Here is a 21,375-nt window from a genome sequence, read left to right on the forward strand (position 1 = left end):
GAGTGTGGACCACATCCGGAAAGGAGCAGGTCACACTCTGACACATCAATGTGCACAAACAAACCCTGACCTCAACAACATATCTGCCCAAGAGTCACAACTCGACCAAGAACCCAATTTACCCAAGTCCGCTACATCTCAGCATTGTAGAAGCACATAAGTCAAAGGCACACAGCCTGAAATGGATAAGGGGGCACCAAATCAGAGCTGCAGAGGCGACTCACCCACAATGCAGCACACACACATAAGAATAAGAGCACATCAACATTGACAACAATGTGGTACAAACTGCAACACTTTCACAACAGAACACAGGACACAACTGGTGCCGCATGTGTATCCAAAATGGCCAATCACATCTGGCATAGCAGGAAACTGTGAGATGACATGGTACAAGTACAACCTCACATCCCTGATGTATTAAAAATGTCCACTGTCCCGCATCAAATAGCCATCTCCTCACAAACAGTCACAATGTACATGGTCATGCAGTCTGTATGTAAATTTCGCCAATGCATCAACATATATGGAACACACTGTGAAACTGGATCTCCCCTTTACATTGCAGAGGGACAATCAACACCTTCTGCCGAGTAGACCCTACATCACATCAGTGATGATGGAGATGACCCCCAGGACATCGACCTAGATGAACTCCAATGGCTCATGGACACCCTCCGCACCCCACCTCCAGTAGCAGGTCAGCCCCGCACCTTCGAGGTGAGCCCACCCCCTGCACAGACCACACAGCAGGAAGCACCCACCACCACGTCTGGCTCCCAGCACCTCACCGAAGAACACAGTCAAACGCTGTGTGTTAGACTGCCAGAAGGAGCTCGTTAAACAGGTGCGGGTGGGGTTCCACCTCATGGCAGCCAAACTAGATGCCATACCTGGGTGTCTAAGTCCCATCAGGGACCAATTACACTCCCTAACGGGCACCTACAGTCCGCCCCATTCCCTCCAACAATCCATGGCTGGCGTCGCTGGAGTCATGACTCGTAGACAACAACAACTGTCCAGTTAGAGAGGCTACAGCGATGTCATCTGTGATTTGGGAAACATGAGGAGGGTCATGGACAACATGGAGCGGATGCAGGTGCAAAGAATGGCTACCACGGTTGCAGACGAGAAAGCTGTCAATGGGATCTTCCATGCCCTGCAGATCCTCATCATGGGAGTGATGCCACAAGACATTGCGCAGCTAAATGATGCTGCTACTTCTACATCCATATCTCCGGCCCCTGATGTGTCAGTGTCACACAGTGCTGCAGACCAAACACCACCACCCACATGTGAAGCACATGAAATGTCAGAGGCCGAAGATGAGGATGAATCTGCCTTAGTGGTAAGTAGGAAGCAGCATCATTCATCTCCGCCATATGGCTTCTTTCTGCGTGGTTCTGCCCTCTGCATCATGCCCTGGAATAACACCTTCCACTGTCCCGCGATACACTCAGCGACACTAACCTTGCACCTCGACATGGACTGCCATATATTGCTTGCAAAACAATGACACAGCAATTAGCCTGCGGACCGGACTCTTTCCCTTCCGAGTAACTTGTCAATACCTAAAGGACTCTGGCTGGCCCTCCACGAGGCAACATTGAAAAGTGTTGTCTGAATGGCCCAGTACTAAGACAGCTTCCACACTCCACTGAACGTGAATAATACATTCCAATACAAACAAATGTGTCATGTCCATAATTAATCAAGTATGAAAGCATGGACGAATGTAGGGGCAGTGATTCCCCCTTACGTCCATGTTGCTCATGTTGTGGGACTTGAGTCACAGGGTGCATCCCTGCATCATGGTGGTACATATCTAAACCCCAAAAGAAGCCCTGTTGTCAATTGTAGGTCACAAATGACAGCCTATATGTAATGCATTGGCACACATGTGAGACGATGATGAGTGGGATTCTGTACTATCTTTGACATAAAGAAATGGCATTTCGAATACGTGACACCCCAAACAGCCTCTCTGTACACACCCACCATCTATTTCCAATTTTTGAGATTGTTAGCACTACATGTTGCACTTGTCAGAGTGATGTGCTTGTACAGAGGAGTGACATGCACTCAGGGAATGTGTGTTTGAATGAATTTATTTGCACATGCTATGCCTGTGGTCATTTTGTACTGTCCCATGATTGCTATGGACTGTGACAATGTGACGTGCTCATATGAAGAAATTGTCAATCATGGTGTTCCTATGGGCTATTCCTGCTGCAGCTGCAGTGGGGTGTGGTCCACCTGCCTCATATTCCTCATCATTGTCCGGTGCATCTGGCACTTGTAGCCATGGGGCATTGGTGCGTACACATATGTTGTGCAACACTCAACATGCAACGATCATCTTGCACACAATGTCTGGGCTGTACAGGAGCCTTCCACCTGTGATGTCCAGGCACCTGAAACGTGACTTCAACACGCTAAATGTGTGTTCCACAATGCCCCTGGTGCGTGTGTGGGCCGTATTGTACTGCCTCCGGGCCTGTGTGTTCGGGGCTCGGAGGGGTGTCATCATCCAAGGGCAGAGTGCATATCCTTGGTCACCTGTGACAGTGCAGAGGGACATGAGTCAATAGTCGGTTGTGCATGATGTTTTGGCAGGCTCACTGTGACTTAGTGATTCCTGTTTGACATGTATTGCTTGTAGCAAATGAGTGATATCAATGTGTATTACGTAGCCTCCCCTGAGCCTATTTACTAGTGTGCACAGCGCGGTTGCATCACTTGCACTCCTACAGCACACCATTCTCATGCCTGTCTGCGCATGTCCACAAGCCCGACAACAACACTGTGATGTTGTGCGCTGAAGGTGGGCAGCCACTTGTGTGTAGGCCTATGGTAAGGAAAGGGCAGACACAGATGTAGAGTTTATGGCTGGTTGAACTCCCGATGCGGTTGAGGGTAGACCTTTGGCTTATGCTGCAGTATTAGCGACACACACACAACAGTTGGTATGTATGACCCCGGAACCCGAGCGGGCTTGTGCTCCCTCATTTACCCGTGCTGCCGGGCCCGCACTCCGGGGACATGCTACATTGCAACATTGTCCATTGCAGGACGGGTGGCAACGACACTACAACAGAGACACGGGCATTAGTAACTTCCTTAGCAAGGCCAAAACATAACCACGCCCAGAGCCCTGGGTTGATTCCACACACCTACGCTGGACTGTCGTACGTCAGTCCACTCCACTTACGCTTACAGGGGGGTACCACACAGCTACATGTCCCAGCTCTACACCACTGCCTGAGGTGACATTGTTTCGACCGCTGTACACAGTACATTGTTATGTGGTAGGGCCCGGGGCCCTCATGCATTCATAATGACCACACAGACACACTTAGATAGTTTGTGGAACTGGCTACGGGCACGTGCGCCCTACCCCTTTTATTGCCAGGGTCACATGTCCAGTGACGCCTGTGCTGGATGGGTGTGGGGTGAGTGTAAGCCAGCCCTGAGGGAGTGGGTGGTGCTGGCAACAACTACAACAGTGATCAGACAATCAGAAGTTCAAAGTTCAAACAGCAAGGGTCCATGACTTGATATGCACAGAGTTAGTGGCCCCGGATGCACTGCGACCGGCACAGGCACACCACCAAGGGATGATGACTTGCGGTGCACTGAGGTAGGGCCACGAGAGCTGTGCGGGTCTTCGTCAATATCGAAGGTGAATGTCACGGAGTGTTGCAGGGGACAGTGTAAGGTGTTCTTTCAGGGCATGATGCAGAGGGCAGAACCAAGCAGAAACAGGCAATATGGAAGAGCTGAATGCTACAGACCCGTTCTTAACACCAAATCAGTATCAGCTACATGATGATGAAGACAACCCCCAGACCATGTACTCAGACGCCACCAAAGTTCAAACAGAGAGTGTCCATGAAATTCGGGGCACAGAGGTAGTGGCACCAGAGCTGAAAGGGGATGCAGTCTGCGATGAGGCCTGTGCAGTGATATAAACTGAGTTAGTGGCACCAGAGCAGTTGTTGCTAGTGTTCGATCACCTCCATACCGAGGATCCTTTTTACCTCTGGACTGACCCGCGTCTTCCTCTTACTCCTCTCCTTGCGTACAATGATATAAACTCTGCCATAAATAAATCAAGGCTCTGTTCCAAATCTGTGACCTACTTGACCACAGTGTAGCACGGAGACAGCGGTCAGCAGGGGCCCACAGACATGTGTTGATGGAGAGTTGCTGGCACCAGATCGAAGGGAGTACAGTGATATAAATGCTGCCATTAACATATGAACTCGGACATCATGAAATCAAGACTAAGTTCCAAATGTGTGACCTACTGGACTGCAGTGTAGGTCGGAGGCAGAAGTGGAGTACGTCAACGAGAAAGGAGTGCTGCGGGCCTGTCTCGCGGAGGCCAGCGATGGTCTGATGAGGTTGCGGGCCTCGGGCTTGGAGCTTGCACGGTCATGTGGCCCTCTTTGACACACGCCGGTGTCAGCAGGTGAGCAGTGAGGCCTGGGTGTGCAGGGGTAGCCAAGATGGGTCTGGGGCCAGCGGCCTGGGGTGCAGCAGGCGTACAGGATCGCCGGCACCACTGCTCACGGTGTCGGACTCGTGGCAGGGTGAGAGGCGCCGCCCTGGAAGACATGATGGCCATTCCGGTAGAGAACCATGCCCAGAGCAACGTGTTTTTTATTCACACCCCGACGCTAGCCTGGCGTATGCCGGGCCAACCCACTATACTCATGCTTGCAGGGGGGGGACATAACAAGCTACATTTCCGCGATCTTCCCCACTGGCTGAGGTAACATGGTTGCGTCCACTGTCCACTACACTCCAAACACCAGTAGTGTATGTCGACATGGACATGTCTGTGGTCTGCATACTGCAGTCTGGCCAGCACATCCACGCCACACTTGGCATTGTGAACATTCTCATACATGGGTCAGTTGTCTCCTTCGCACATGCCTGGTTCCCACCTCTCCCCACATTCTGCTATTGTGTGACTGAGGTGCCATGCCATTGATGGCTTGTGTACATGGCCAGCCCGGGTTACCACAGTAAGTTGTGCTGTCGTGTCTGGTAGGTGGGCATGTTATTTGGCATGTTGTATGTGAGTTTGTAACGTGTGCATTCCCAGAGTTGTGAGTTGCATGATTGTGGAGTTGAGGTGTGTTCATTTGGCACTTACCAACGAGCAATGCATTCCCATAGGGGCCAGCCTCAAAGCACTGGTTGATGATGGACTATTGGAAGATGAAGGAATCATGAACACTGCCTGGGTAGTTAGCAACGACATTGGTGAAGAGTCCCAGGTGGTCCACTATTGCCTGCACATTGATGGAATGCGTGTGCTCCCTGTTGCTGTAATTGTGTGCAGTGGTGGCAGAGGGCACGAGGAGTACATATGTGCAGTCGATTGCCCCCAACACGTGCGGGAAGCCAGCTATGGCATAGAAGCCTTGCTTGGTCTCCAACTGTTCGTGCGCAGTGTGGGTGAAGTGAAGGTGCTGGGGAACCAAGCTGATGATGGCATCCAAGACAGGTGTGAAGAACTTTGATAGGGCTGGCTGTTAGACTCTTCCGACTCTGGCGGTTGTTGGTTGGAAGGTACCAGAGGCCAACAGGTGCAGCACAGCCAGCAGCTTTATCGGCGGAGGGATGTTGGTTGTCCGCTGTGCTGGTACCATCAGCCTGTGGGCAATGATGGTCAGGATGCCGAGGATGGTTGTCCTTTTGAACCTGTAGTGAGAAATGACATCCACTGGTGTTAAGTCTGTGAGGCTGGTGCGTTTTCTGAAAGTCCACTGTTTTTGTCTGCGCTGCCTCTGTGGTAGTCCAGGGACCGGGGCGGGTGGGTCCGGGGGGTGGTGGGCCTGGGGGTGGTGGCGGTGGGTGTTGTGGCCCTCTTGGAGCCCCGAGCTGCCTGATCAGTAGCTCCATGACATCTGTTTTTCTTCAGGTGTGGCTCTGGCCCGGGCTCCCTTTTTGTGGTGCAGGTTGTGGTCCAACTTAACACCAGGTAAGAGCAGGTGTTAAATCCCTGCTGCTAACGCGCATTATGGCCGATCTGGCTGGTCGTTGAGAATGTTGCGAAGTGGTGTTGTCGCGGCTTTTTGCACGGGAATGCCTACTCTGCATATCATTAGTGTTAGTTGCCGGTGTCATCTGTGGCAATGTTTTTTGCGGCTGCTATTGCAGGAAAACTGGTGATATCGGCTGTTAGCACCAGCCTGTGAATAGGGCGATATATTTATCGCCACTTTGGCTACGATAAAGAGCTGCAAACTCGACGATAAGTCCTTGAGAGTATGCCCCTATATTTTTTCAAACAATATTAAATACTTTGATAGTTTTAAAATCGATATTACTTACCTGAATTCGATTTACTTATCCTCAATATTCTTGCTGTCTTTCCAACTCGATATTTGTGCACCTTGACATTTTGTACTCGATATTCCGTCTCTACACCCTAAATGATATCAACAATGCTTTCACAAGGAGTCTGCCTCATTCAGGCTTGCATTCCATAAATATGAAGTTTTTGCCTTTTTTATCAGTTTTTTAACCATTAAACTATTGATGAAAATAAAAAATGTCTGCAGGATCATCATTAAGGGGGAAATCAAGTGGGTTGAAAAGTCAAACTCATTTTCTAAACTCTGCATCTCAATGAGTGAACTCTTCATACTCCCAACAAAAATAGTTATGTATAACAGTGGTCTTTGTGTAAGTAGAAACATTCTGCGAGAATATTTGAAAGTATAATAAACCTATTAGTTATTGTGAGGACAGGTTCCTGAAATGGTCAAGAATTAAACTTTCTATGTGCATTCAGCATTTTCAGTTCAAGCTTGTTTTTCAAGCAGCATTGCTTTAGTCATTTTGAGGCCAACTGCGAATTAATAGAGCATCTTACAGTTTTAGGCAATCTGTGTAAATTATTTTTATCAAGGCTTGCACATACATTTTACACATTTAATTAAAACCAGCATTATCTTCAGCTTAATTTGATATCTGCTTTTACATATTCATTCCTTGATTTACACCTAAATCGCGAATGCTTAGAAGGTCGGGAAATGCCAATCTTGTGACTATTTCTAGAGTAGGATTGGCAAGAAATCCCTTTCTTAAACTCTTCACCTTTGTAATTGCTATGCCTTGTTCAGGAATATGCCTAAAACCTGGCTCTTCTAGAAGATGTTTCTTCTTCTTCGGCTTTTGATCCTTCATCGCTGGGAAACTCCAGTGGGGTAGCCATGCGCCCTACAAATTTCTTGAATTGGATTTCTTCATCTGAGAAATTTCTACTTCCTTTTCTTTCTTGATTCCTCTAGCTGACCTTCCTGACTTGCTCTTCTTCAAGATTTGCTTCCTCGCAGCTCCTACACTTGTCAATTCGATTGTAACAATGTATTTCCTGATTGGGATGCCTTCAATGTGTGTCTAATTTCTGATTGCAAACACATCCCATTTTGTAATATGGTATTTTAGGGAAAAGAATTTTAAGAAATCACTATTTAGAAAATGTACTCGATTTATGATTCAGTAAATTACACTTCGCAGCATCTGACTCTAAGTTAGTTAAGTGTTTACTGCTAGTGCCTTGTCTGGCCTGTGTATTGCAGACTCGACTATTAGAAAGACACACCTAGCCTTTCCTTCTTCTGAGATTGATACTTTGAGTATTATATAAGATACCATAAACATCATTGTTAAATAGATAAAAAATAAGTGGTTTGTGTAAAGATACGAATGGACAATACATATCTTTCTATATATGATTATGGATGACAAAAAGTAATTTAGAGAACCATGTTTTTGTATTTCATTTTAGGTATTAAGTTCTAGAGGAGAACTTGAAACAGAACATTTTATTATACCAAGATATTTCAGACAGCATGTGCTGTTTTCACTACATTGTTATCCAGTTGGAGTCTGATTCAGACTTGATTATGGATGTGATGGGGACAGAAAATATTAATTTGGGATATTTATTTTTTTACAAGGTATAAAAAATATTTTGTGTGTACATATCTTTAATTGGGCACACATGGAAATGATTCAATTTGCTTGAATTTACATTTATTTTTATTCTACTGCTGAGATATGAAGCTGGGTGCTTGTTTCCTAAAGCAGCAGTGGTGTCTGCATTTTTCAAGAGCTGGTGTCAATTGCTTGAATAGTGATTGACAGCCTGTGACCCCCTTTAGACGTACCTGCAGGTAAGAGGAACGCGTTTTACTCTTCAACTTAATCTGGCCTCAACTTATATCCAACTGTTTGAAAACTATATCATTGTGTAATACCTGTTACTTTGTGATTTCAGACACCACTCATTGCCCATTTGTACTCTGCTCCTGTTAGCTCAACGCTCTGTTGTTTTTAAAGAAAGCCAGTTTATCTTGCTAAAATCAGGAGGAGCCCCTTCTTTCCTTCTTTGCAGCCTCTGTTTTGTTCTGTCTTCTGCTCCACACTCTCTCTCACTATTCGCCACCTGTGTGATCCTGCCATCCCTTCATTACTCCATTACCACTTACTGGCTCTGCTCCCCATTCTTCTGCTTTTCTCCTTTGCTGCCTCTGTTTTTTGTCTTCTGCTCTGTGCGTTCTCCATCCACTCATTGCTAGTGTGATCCTGCTCTCCTCCATATCCCCCCACAACTTACTAGCTCTGTTCCCCTTTCTTTCCTCTGCTTTCCTTTTTTGTTCTTTTACTTCGCACTCTTTTGCTTCTATCCCTCTCTATGGATGCTTTGATTTCGTCTATTGCTCTCTCTATCCCTTTGCCTCTCTCCCCAGGGGCCCTGCTGCCTACCTGAATCTGTGTAAATTCCCAATAGATGTGTACTGCTGTGACTACTATCAGAGTGCCCCAAAGCACCCGCTGAGTCACAACAGAAGGAACAGATACAAGCTTTTGAGCTTTTTGCAACAAATTGCTCTTCCATTAACTCTAAACGTTTGTGAATTCGGTGCAGTTCTGCCTGCCATTTATAAATCAAAAGATAAACTCACACTTTTGTGTAAGTTTACCATTTTATGGTATTTTTAACATGTTGATGCTGTATGCGCTAGGATCTTTGTGGTTCTGGGTGGACTCTGAACAGGACCCACCTGATATGCGGGGGAAGTGTTAGGGTGCGGTTCTGGGAAGTACGGCGTAATGAGCAGAGCGTGAATGGATGTTGGAAAATAAAAATATGTTTAACTGCAGCTGCTGTGTGTGGCATAATCTATCTGAATGCTCCAGGGCTTGGGAAGACGTTACAACTGGTAACGGGTAGGGAATTGCATGAGAGTGGAAAATAAAACGGCCTCACCTTAGAGTTTGCAAGGTTATAGCAAACTGCTGATGTATGCTGCGTGTGCCCGGAATCGATGTAAAGCAGCCTATGACCAGCACACGTGAAGTCAAAGCCCTGCTCCAGCCCATACACGCATGACAGAAGCAACTGAAAGCCCTGCAGAGGAACGGTTTTTGAAAACGTTAGCCAATATCACTGGCCAGGCTGTCGACAGAGACGCTGCTCTGCACCCAGAATACAGAGTAACTATTCAGACGAAGCAAGAAAATAACTACAACGCCAACAAGGTACAAGGAATAGTGAGCATATTCAGAGTCAGGGGCAATTGAAACACACTGCAACACATGCTTCGTTCTTCACACGCTGATGCTTGCAGAAGTTGTCTGAGCTATCCTGCACAGCAAAATCAAGTGAACGACACGCTGCACAATGGTTGCAGAACAGAGCGTGAAATACAATGCAGACGTGTTCTTGAAGACACCAACACATCATTCGACACATCCAAAAAACAGAACTTTGGTATCAGGTGGATTGAGTGGATTGAAACATTGGATAAGTTTATAGATGTGCTAGAGGAGGAAGATGATCAGAAAATGATTAAATATTAGAAAACCTTGCAGGTGATGAAGTGAATGAAGCGCTGAAGACATATTTAATAGACTGATGCAATGTTGTGCCGAAAGGTTAAAGAAGCGCTGGAAGCCTGGTTTACTCCAATGCTGAATGTTAATTATGAAATGTATATTTGCTGAAAAGCACAACAACAGACTAGTGAAACAATGGATGAGTTTGTTGAAAGACTTGACATACTTATGAAACATTGTAAGTTCTAGGACTTTACCAATAGAATGCGCCTCAGAATCATCGATGTCTGACTTTCAGATTCCTTCAGAAGGTGCATGTTGAGAGAGACATTCAGTCTGGAGAAAATGCTAATGGCTGTGAGAGCAGAAGAATAGGCAGAATGACAAGCTGCTGACATGGAAGCTAGAACAGCGCACAATGAAACAGCATTGACCAAGAAAAGCACAAGCACACAACAGAGGCATGTAAGTCAATGTTGTTGAAGAAAATAAAACCATGCTTCCGATGTGGAAACCCCCACATAGGCACACTATTTTGGGGTAGACATCATTAGCAAATGTCCATCTCTAGGACAAATCTGTAAGAGTCGTGGGAAAGAATAAACATCATAACTGTGTGTTGAGCTAAGAATAATCAAATGCATCACTTCGGACAGAGAAAAGATGGATGCTAGAATGTACCAGAAGCACTCTCACCATGCCGACAAGACTAAAAATCAACATCAACTATGACAAGTGGAGGCTAAGCAAAAGAAATTGCCGTAAAGTTCATCGTACAAAGGATCTTTAATGTTGCTATTGAGTACCAGTGAAGAAGATGGATGTGTGCTAATGATGCCTACCCCAAAAGAGTGTGCCTATGTGGGGTTTAACTGCATGTGAAGAAAACTACAGTTCAAAAGCAACTCACTGAAAAGAGCACCAAACTACTTTCAGACTCTATCCCAGACTTACGTTAAAGGTAAACAGTCACGCCGTGTCCTTCATTACTGACAGTGCAGCGTTGATCAATATCATGCCAGTGGAAAAGTTCAACAGTCTCTCACCTGTGCCAGGCCTCACTCCTTCAGATATGTATGTATACACCTGGACAGCTTCTAAACCGCTAAGGAGCCAAGGATCCTTCACAGTGGCAATGCAGCACAATGTTGGTTCGAGACACCATTCATGTCCTACAAGGTATCTCCTCAAGTGCATATCTGCTCAGTTTCGCCACAGTGGCTAACATGAGGTTAATATCTCTCAACTACAACCTCCATGCTCAGCCTAAGATTATGAGCCATTTCCCGTTGTTTCACAGTTTGGGAATACTAAAGACAATTAAAGTACAGCTTCACATCAAGGAAGATATTTGTCTGGTTGTCCAGCAGCACCACAGAGTCCCTATTCATCTACAAGAAGCTGTAGACAAGGAGTTAGCAGCACCTTTGAAACATGATATCATTGAGCGTTCAACAGTTACCACACCATGGGGGCCACCAATAGTAAAGTTGTATCAAAAAGGACAGTAATGGAGCAGTGCACATTTGTGTAGATATAGGCCAGCCAAACAGAGACATTGAGAGGGAGTGACACCATAGCCCTGAGTTGATGCAACTGAACGGAGCTAAAGTCTTTTACCGTCTTGACCTGAAAAAGGGTACTACCAACTTGAACTAGAAGTATTTTAACACAGGTCTCCGCTTTCGTAAAGTTAATGCCCTCATTCTCTACAACATACTCCCTGAGTGATCCAACACTCATCCCCTTATAGTTAATGGTTTTGGTCTCCTTGAATTGCTGTACTTTTTCTAGTTGCAGCCTCTTTTTGTCTGTGTTCCACTCTATGCTCGCTCTCTTTACTGTCTCTCTCTAATCTCCCCATTTGTTCTTGCATGCTTTGACTTCCCCTTGTTCTCCCTAACCTCCTCGCATCCCCTCTCACAGTCGCTGCTTACTACCTGAGACTGCTTATTAAACCAATAGCTGTGTACTGCTCTGACTACCATCAGAAGTCCCCTAAGGTATTCAAGTCAGAGATATCTGCATGGTAAAGTATAGGGGAAAATAAAAAGGTTTATTTAACTCTAAAATACAAAATTTAAATATTGTTATATTAAATAGTAATGTAAACAAAACAAAAAAATATATATTTTAATTACAAATGTATGTGAAATTGTTCACTGCAGGTTTAACTTTTGAACGATACATTCTTACAAATCTGTGTAAAGCATCAAACCGTACATATTTATGAAGAAGGAAATGCAGTTTAGGGCTGCAATCATTTAATTGGTCATCTATTCGTGGCACCTCTAATAAACTGGAAATCATATTCACCTAAAAACTCTCTTTTGCACCAAATAGTCAACATGTAACTCTTCAACCTTTTTAAATGTCTTTTTTTCTCGTAAGTTCCCTATCAGATTAAGTATGCGTCATGTCATGTTCTGATGTGCCTAGAATATAGCAGCATGATTGAAACTGTCTTGCAAAGTAATATGGCACACTGACTTCAAAGGATCCAAAATCAGGCCATCACTATGTATTTAAACTGAAGAAAGTAACAAATGAACCATAAAAGCTCACTACTTGCTTCCAGTGGAATTGAAGGGACTATGTAGTACCCACTAGTTATCTAGTGTTGTCATGTTATGTTATGTTATAGGGTTTCTAAGTGCATGGCTGTCCCAGCGCTATTCTCACAGAGACCAACTGCAGATGATGACCAAACGGAAAGGTACACAAAGGAGCACTTAGTTGGAAAACAACCAGGCCTTAGAGAGTTCCTAAAGGATCCGAGGTTCTAAAAACTCCTAAGAGAGAAAGGTAATGCATTCCATAGGGCAGGAGCTTTAGCGCGGAAGGAACGGCCAACCGCTCTTACTCTTTTAGCACGTGGCACACAGGCCAGATTAAAATCGGCTGAGTGCAGAGACAACAGATTGAACAAAATGGGGGCCTCCTGAGAGAAAAAGACCTTATGAGCCATGCACAGAGCCTTAAGGGGAACATACTTTTCCACAGGGAGCCAATGTAATCTGTGAATAAGACCAGCGGTCAGGCAATACTTTGGAAGAGTAAACAGCAACCTTGTTGAGGCATTGTTGCAGCATTTCTGGCCATCTGGAGTCTTCTGATCACAGCCTAATTATATCCCAGGTATAGGATGTTGCAATAGTCCAACCTGGAAAGCATTACTGCTTGAACGATGACGTATTAATTGGGGGATAAAAAAAACAAGAATGGGTTTGAGCCCACATAGAAGCCCAAAGCAAGTGCCTACCACTGCTTTTGCCTGTGCTTCAAAGGTTAAGGCAATTTCCACCCCAACACCTAGGTTTTTAACTACAAACTTGGGACACGGAGGAAGCCCAGGAGAAGGAGGCTACCAGTGGTGGCCCTAGTAGTGGGGTTCCTTACCTAGGAGAAGAATTTCAGATTCCAGTTGAATCAATGTCCAATATAATTATAAAAGGTTGCCCCACAAATGTCTCAAGAAAGTGCCTCTGTTTAGTGTCTCTTTATCTGAACATCAATGTTCTTTCAGTCAGCTAACACAGAGCAGACTTTTCTTAGGATGTCAGATTTCAAGCTACAGAATGCCCTGTATTCTCAACGAATACATGAGTCAATCTACTACAGATTAAAAAAAAATACCTTTTAATAAAATTGAACTTCAGGAAAATATGACAAAACAGCTGAGTGATCACTTTATTGCTACTAGTATATATCTTTGTTAAGTAATGGCACCTAACTTTGTCAAAGAAATAAATTCAATGTAACAATGTATTTATTTATTTACATGATTTGTAAAGTGCATGGCTACCTATACAGGCTTCTCATTGCTAGCATCCTCACTGAGCCAACCGGTATTGCTGAAAGCCAAGGGTGACTATTAATGAAGAGGTGGAAACAACCATGTTTTGAGCAGTTTCCAGAAAGCTGAAAGTGATTTGGAGATTCTCAATGACTGTGGCATGGTGCTCCATGGTTTTGGACCCAGATATGCAATGCCCAACCACCTTAATGAGGTCTCTTGATTCTGGCAATTACAGCCAGCTCCAGATGACTAGAGCAGAGCGAGCGCTTAGGTGTATACCAGGATACCAAAGGTCTCAGGTACATAGGCCATGTGCTGAAAAGACACGTATGGAAATAGCATAAGGCTTCGAATTGAACCTGATGTTCAATTGGCAACCAGTAAAGAGTGTGTAACATAGTAGCTGATGAGGTGAATCTGGGTGAATAAAGGAGGAGCCATGCAGCTGAATTTTGTATGGTCTGAAACGATTTAAGCAGTGATGTAGCAGCACCAAAGTATAGAAAATTGCCGTTGTCCAGTCTGGACATTATCAGGGCCTGGACTACCATTCGCTGAGCGGGAGCCGGAAGGCACATGAAGATTTTCCTTAACCACTTAAGGATGCCAAAACAGGTAGCTGCTTCTTTGTTGATCTGATGGCTTATAGAAAACTTGCCATCAAGCCATACCCCCAAATTATTTACCACATGGACTGAGGAGGGAGTGAAACCCATAGCAGATGGCCACAGATGAGGACCCCAAAGGTGAGGTTAGTTACCCACCAGCAGAACCTACGTCTTGTCCCTATTCAATTTTATGAGTTCCCATTCATCTGCAATGAAACAGTGGCCAGACATAAAACCTGATTGCGAAGGCTGAAATAGACCATTTAATTTGATTTAGTATAAGAGCTGCAGTTTGACATGTTACCTCCAGCACCTTACCCAATGTGGGAAGGAGTGATCTAGGCCTATAGTTTGACCATACAAGAGGGTCCAATTTCTTTTTCTTTAAAATAAAGGTGTAACCAGAGCAAGCTTCCATGCTAGAGGAACAATGTCTGTTGTCAAGGAGGAATTTATTAGCTGAGTAAATTGCTCCATTGTGGTAACGCAAGCTTGCTGAGTATTGAGGGAGGACAGGTATCAAGTGGAGAGCTCGATCTAGTAGATGCGAGCAGTACACTAAATGAGGTTGCATCTAGAGGATGGAAGATATTGAAAGCACAAGTGGTGTCAGAAGGACCTTCAGAGGAGCTAGTCAAAGAAGTGCCTACAAAGGAACACCATCTGAAGGTGAAAGTCAGTCCAAGTTGCAACCAATTGGTCACGAATTGGACGAGATCTTAAAAAGCACTGAAAGAGTGTGATGAAGTAAGTGTCCATCATTCAATAAGGATTTACGTAGGTTTCAATAATGGAATTGCTGGATTGCTGGGGGAAGGGTGTTTGGAATCTCGCCCCAGGAGTTGATTGATGTGTTGGCATTCAATCTGGGAAGCTATAATTGTATTAATCCTTTCTCTTTCCCCATCATCTAGAGTGTTCTGCTACTACATTTTTGTCGTATAAATCCAGGTTTAGTATATATACCTCTGTATATAGTTTTCACTATTTAATGTTTCTCTCAATTCTTCGATTGTTATTTTTCCTGCCTGCTGTGTGGTACCAAATTGATATTGTTATCCATTTATGTTGCTTTGTCCCTAGTAATATGCTGGGACACCACACAACTCAATTTTTAGTCACATAATTCACCCGTTAACTCAATTCACATCTTTACTAACTTTTTTAATTATAACTGTTAGGGATCAAAGGCAAACACATTTTAAAAACTTTCATTCACCCTATCTTTTATCAGCATAAAAGTCTCTGATTGCACCCTGGGAAAGTATAAACTGTACAATGACATTGTTTTTGCCCAGCATTTTCAGCAAAACAAGCAGAATGGTACTGTACTCGAAGGCTGGCCAATTTTCATCCCTGCTCTGCAATTGGGAAACACACCCACATGGGGGGAATCAGGACTTTGAACTTAGCCATGACATGTATTTTTTTAAGACTTGCTAGCTTATCTATGTGATACATTAATATGTTTTCATGTTTGTATTGGTTTTCCTGCAGTTTACTCTAACCATTGCCCGCAGTTGTCCCTTCACTGTTATTAATCCCTTTTGCTGATGTGCTTAACGCTATTTGCACATTATTGTGTAGTCTTCTTGGCTGAGGGAGAACACTGCATGGACTGCACTTTGTCCAGTACCCTTCATTAAAACGCCCTATCTCTGCAGGCATCACTCATATCTGAATAAAAAACACGAGCCATTACTGATATATGTGGAAAGTAATCCCGAGAAGTAATTGCAAGTAAATGAATATTAAACACTTATAAATAAAAAGCATCTACTTAAGTTGCCAAGCGGATCAGTGAGTAATGAGCGTTAAGGTATTACATCAAAAAGATGAACTGGCCAGAAATGTTTGCCAGAAATTAAATTGAATCTTCATGTTGTGGTTCCTGTACAGAGAGGCTGGGCGACAGCTTTAACTCTCACAAGCAAGATATATGGCATATTTGTTTATGTTGGAATTAACACATTTCAACCTCTTCTTCTAAATCCACTTCTTGATCTGAGGGCTGTGTGGAACAGAAAGAAAATACGAAAAATGTGTGCCATTGTTTCATGATCTGCTGAAACAGATTTAGCCCTAAAAACATGGGGTGTCTTCTTGATAATGCATTTTTCAATTACTAATGTAATCAAAAATGTCAATATTAGAAAGAAACAGCAAAACATGATCTTTGAACTCACTACATTGAGTAATAAAATGAGTGAATCTTCCTATTGAACTTGACCCTTTTTGCAGGATCATACCCAAATGTTTTGCCTTGACTCCCTTTTCGCTCCATTCTTTTCTGTTGGCATTAGGACTTTGTGCACTTTACCACTGCTAACCAGTGCTGAAGTGCTTATGCTCTCTACTTAAAACATGGCAATATTAGCTTATGTAAATATCAATGGGGAGGGAATGAGAAGCAGTGATCCATCCGGCTTCCAATGGTAATACAAAAAATCAAGTTTGGGAGAATGGATCACTTGTCCTGTGCTATCAGGGTCTGAGATCTTTGGAGTCTGTGTAAGAAAACCCTCATATGAGTACACAGGTCGGTGGCGGTGTATCTTGATTCTCCGCCTTCGTGTACTGTCACAGCATCATTCATTGGGTTTCTTTTTGTTAGGATGCTGTCCTCCACCTGGAGGTAGACCAACTGATATTACAGTAGCGTCCAGATATCAAAATGGAGAGGGATGTGCGAAGTGCTCATGAGTGGTGAGGTTAAAATTCACTACTTCACTCTAAAAAATGCAGAAAAATTTTAATGAAAATACGAGTGAAGTGAGAAATTAAAATAAGAGTGATGTTATGATAGACAGAGTTAATAGTCTATTACATCAGTGAATAAGAACTGTGAATGAGGTCAACATGTTTCAGCCTTCTCGTGTATTCTTGAGGCTTTCGTCAGGACCAGAAAGTGAAAAGGGGGCCGTTGCGCCGCCTTTTATTTGTGATTAGGTGATCACAATTATATTAATTCCTTTTAATGAGTTATTGGCTCTGTAATAAAATTTTTTTATTGTAATTATACCCTCTTTACAGCATCAATGATACCATGACCATTTGTCTCATATAATTGATGGGGCTGTAACAGTAATAGTCTTACAATCATTGTGCTTCCAAATGAGCACTTCAACTAGGAAAATTACGCGCTAAAAACAACTGAGCAGTCAAGGAGAGATTGGCTTGTGGGCTACAAGAATAGAATAGTCATGAAAGTAGTCGGAGATTCTAACTATGATTGTTCTGGTGTGATCACATAGAGTATTCGACTATTAAAATTAACAAACAATTAGACAATCCGTAAGCGTCTAAATTTTCCGTAAGTAATGGAGAGCGTACAATTAACCCGTAGACATAACTAAATACCAATTGAAATGTTCGCCGATTCTTAAGGGTCAATCTTCCTAAATTAGTATAAGTATAATAATTATCTTTTTTACCTTGCCCAATGTCTTGTATGAGCTTCCTCGGGACCTCAGAGATCAAGAAACCTGTTCCTGTAAGGTTAAATGTTATTTGGTTAGATGCTCTTACCGCGTTAGTCTTCTGCCTCGTGGTAGTGAGTAGCAAGGGCTTACCGGTTCTTCATCACGCACTGCTTGTGCTGACTCTGATCGCCGTGTCCCGGTTAACGCGGGGCCGCGTATCGGTCGTTTTTACCTGTTTGGGTTTAGAAACTGAGGAGAGACTCTTATTCCTGCATCTGGTTGGCAGAGCGGTTGGCAAAGGTCTTCGATGTTTAGGAAAGAAGACTCAGGTGCACGATATACATTGGTAAAGGTCATGTTAAGGAGAATTAATTAAATGACTTAAGAAATAGCGTTTAAAGGAGTTATGTTAATGTGAGCGCTATTATTGAGTTTTTTCATTCTTATTCTTTTGGGGAAATTATTCTCTCTAGGTGATAGCGTTAACGGTTTCTTTCAGATTGGCATCTGATTATATCTTTTCATCCAAATTATCACGCCAGTGTATGCCATGGGATAAAATCATTTAACCCTTCAATGTCTGTTTTAAGGCGATGTACCCAGCGCTGTTCTTTTTCGAAAAGGATGCGTTCAGCATTGTTTGTTGTTGCTGTCAGGGTTTCTAGTACTACCCACTTGAGATCTTCTGAATTGTGGTTATGCTCTATGTAGTGTTTACTCATTTTCGTCGTTGCTTTCTTGCAGTTCACATTGCTCTTATGTTCTCCTATGCGGAGTTTAACTTTACGGCATGTCATGCCGATGTACCTCTTTTGGCATGGGCAGGTGATCATGTATATCACGTGGCTAGTATTGCAGTTCGTATGATGTCTCAGGGTCCATGTGAGGTTAGGTAGCAAGTTAAGTTTTTTTGTAGCTGTGGTGAGCTTGCATACAACACATGACCCACATGGGTAATGGCCTGTAATGGGACTCATGTTCCAGAGTGATGTTATGTTCTCTTTTTTCTTGACTGAGGCTGGTCTGGTATGTACCAACTGATCTTTCAAGTTACGTGTTCTTTTGTTGGCAAACCTTGGTTTGGGCCATTGGAGGGTATTTGAGGTTAGAATCCTCCAGTTGCGATTTATTATTTTCTTTACAGTGTTGCTTGACGTGTTGTAAGTCGTGACACATGTTAGAAGGTCTGCAGGTGGTGTTTTAGGTGTTACTTCAAGAAGACTCTCCCTCGCTTGATTGCGTGCTCTCTTTTGGCATTTTTTAATAATTCTGTCGGGGTAATCACGTTGGTGTAGTTTTATTTCCAGAGCTCTAGCTTGGTCTTTGTAGTCTCCAATGGTACTGCAATTACGTCTCAGGCGTAAAAATTGACTGTAAGGTAAGTTCTCCCTCAAGGGCCGGGGATGGAAGCTGTTGTAGGAGAGTATACTGTTCCGTGAGGTGGGTTTGTAATAGGTTTTAGTCTGTAAAGTGTTGTTCACCGTGTAGATGGTTATGTCAAGGAAATCCAGTTCTCTCCGGTTGGACGTACAAGTGAATTTCAAGCAATCATCCCTGCTATTCATCCATGTTAGAAAGGAGTTCAGAGTCTCTTGTGAGTCTTCCCATATCATGATTATGTCATCGATATAACGACGCCAGAACCGTATGTGTGATTGATAGGGGTTGCTCTCATTCTGAATGAACTGTTGCTCAAAGGTGCTTACGTAGAGCCCGGCCACACTAGGGGCAAAGGTACTACCCATCGAAGTACCGTGGATTTGACCAAATAACATCCCTTCATATGCAAAGTAGTTCTCCGTAAGTGCCATCCGGCAGCATTCTAGTACAAAATGTCTGGGAGTGTGGTAATCCCATGTATTTGAGAACAGAATGTTTTCGAGAGTCTCTAATGTCTTCTTCTGGGGTAGACTAGTATAAAGACTCTCTACGTCAAGTCCTACTAGGTACATGGTTGTTTCATCATAAATCAAGCCCTCAAGTTGGTTGAGGAGATCTCGTGTGTCCTTGAGGTATGTTGCAGTGCTTTGTACCAGGGGTTTGAGGAAATAGTCGGCGAATTGTGATAATGGTTCCAATACCGATCCAATACCGGAAACAATGGGACGTCCCGGTGGGGGTACTCTCTCTTTGTGCGTTTTTGGTAGAGAGTAGAAGTATGGTACTATTGGGTTGTCTGTTCTTAGAAAATCAGCCTCGTTTTTTGAGATCCAGTTGTTCACTTCTGCCTCTTCAACCATTAGATCTATAGTTCTCTTCAGTCTCGTGGTTGGATCAGTTGTGAGTTTTTTATAGAATCTCTGATCTGCGAGGAGTTCTAAACATTGTTTGTTGTAACCTTCTTGACTCAAGAGCACTATTGCTCCTCCTTTATCGGCTGGTTTTATTACCAAGTCACTGTTGTTACGTAGGTCTTCAAGAGCTTTTTGTTCTTTCTTGCTCATGTTTACATAGGGTTTATTGTCTTTGATTTTAAGGTTCTCTACTTCCTTCATTACAGCCTGTTCGAAGGCTTGTATTTCCACTGGAACAGTATGTGTTGGTGGACAAAACGTGGACTTGGGTCTCAAGTTGGTATCATACTCGGAAGTTGGTTCTTCCTTATCCTTAAAGAATGCTCTCAGCTTGATTTTTCTGCAGAATTCTGCAATTTCGCAGCGTGTCTTGAAAATGTCCAAAGGTGGTGTAGGGACGAAACCTAAACCTTTATTGAGAACTTTTAGTTCTTCGGTCGTCAGAATTACGTCCGTTAGGTTTATTACCAACGAGTTGCTGAGCTCGGTCCCGGTTGTTCCTTCGACATGCTGCGGGTGTGCATCTGTCTTTCTTGGTCGTCCCATGTGACTCCCCTTCTTCGTCCTCTTCTTGAGTTCGGGCGCCTCCCTAAAAAAGGAGGGGGGGGAGTTGGTATATTCATCATGGGGCCCATTGTTGGGGGGCCTGCATAGTATGGATTCATCCAGCCATTGAAATTTGACATGTAGGGTTGGAAGTTCGGTTGTGGCGGTTCAAAGTATCTAGGGGTCTGCCATCTATTTCCTCGTTGACGTTGGTTCCGTTTGTAGTTGGATCTGCCTCGTCTTTGGTAATTACCATCATCGCTACTCCAATCTGAATTGTTGCTTGAAGAATCCCCCATGAAGTCATCTTCATTTTGTTCTGGGGCAATGTAGTCTTCCTTCGTGTACGGGTGCATTCTTTCTGTCGAGAAGCGTTTAAGGTCTTTACCCAATTTCTGGATCTTATTTTGTGTTATGTAATCCTTTGTCTCGTTCATTTCTCTGTTTATTTCTTCTAGTCTCTTTTTGTAGACCGAGATCTGAACTGTTGTTTTCAGTTTTGCTTCAATTACTTGTATTTTGATAGTCATAGCCTCCACTAATCTTGTCGCGGTCTTGATGATCAATACTAGGTAATCTCTGGTACATTTCCAGGAGATTAGTGACCAATCTTTCCGAAAAACAATGTCAGTGAGAAAAATGCGAGGGGCGTTCTGTACCCAAAGTCCTTTTGGGGCTGCATTGCCCCTTAGATATTCTTTCATGATGATGCCATGAATAGCTGTTCTGACTTGGTCTTTCTTTAGTTCAGTGAGTTCATCCCATTCATTAGTTTGGGTCAACGTTTGTGCCAAATCTTTATCTTGTAGCAATGATGATTCTGCAAGTATAGCGTTTACTTC

The sequence above is a fragment of the Triturus cristatus genome, chromosome 6, assembly GCF_964204655.1.
Source record: "Triturus cristatus chromosome 6, aTriCri1.1, whole genome shotgun sequence".
Taxonomy (NCBI): Eukaryota; Metazoa; Chordata; class Amphibia; order Caudata; family Salamandridae; genus Triturus; species Triturus cristatus.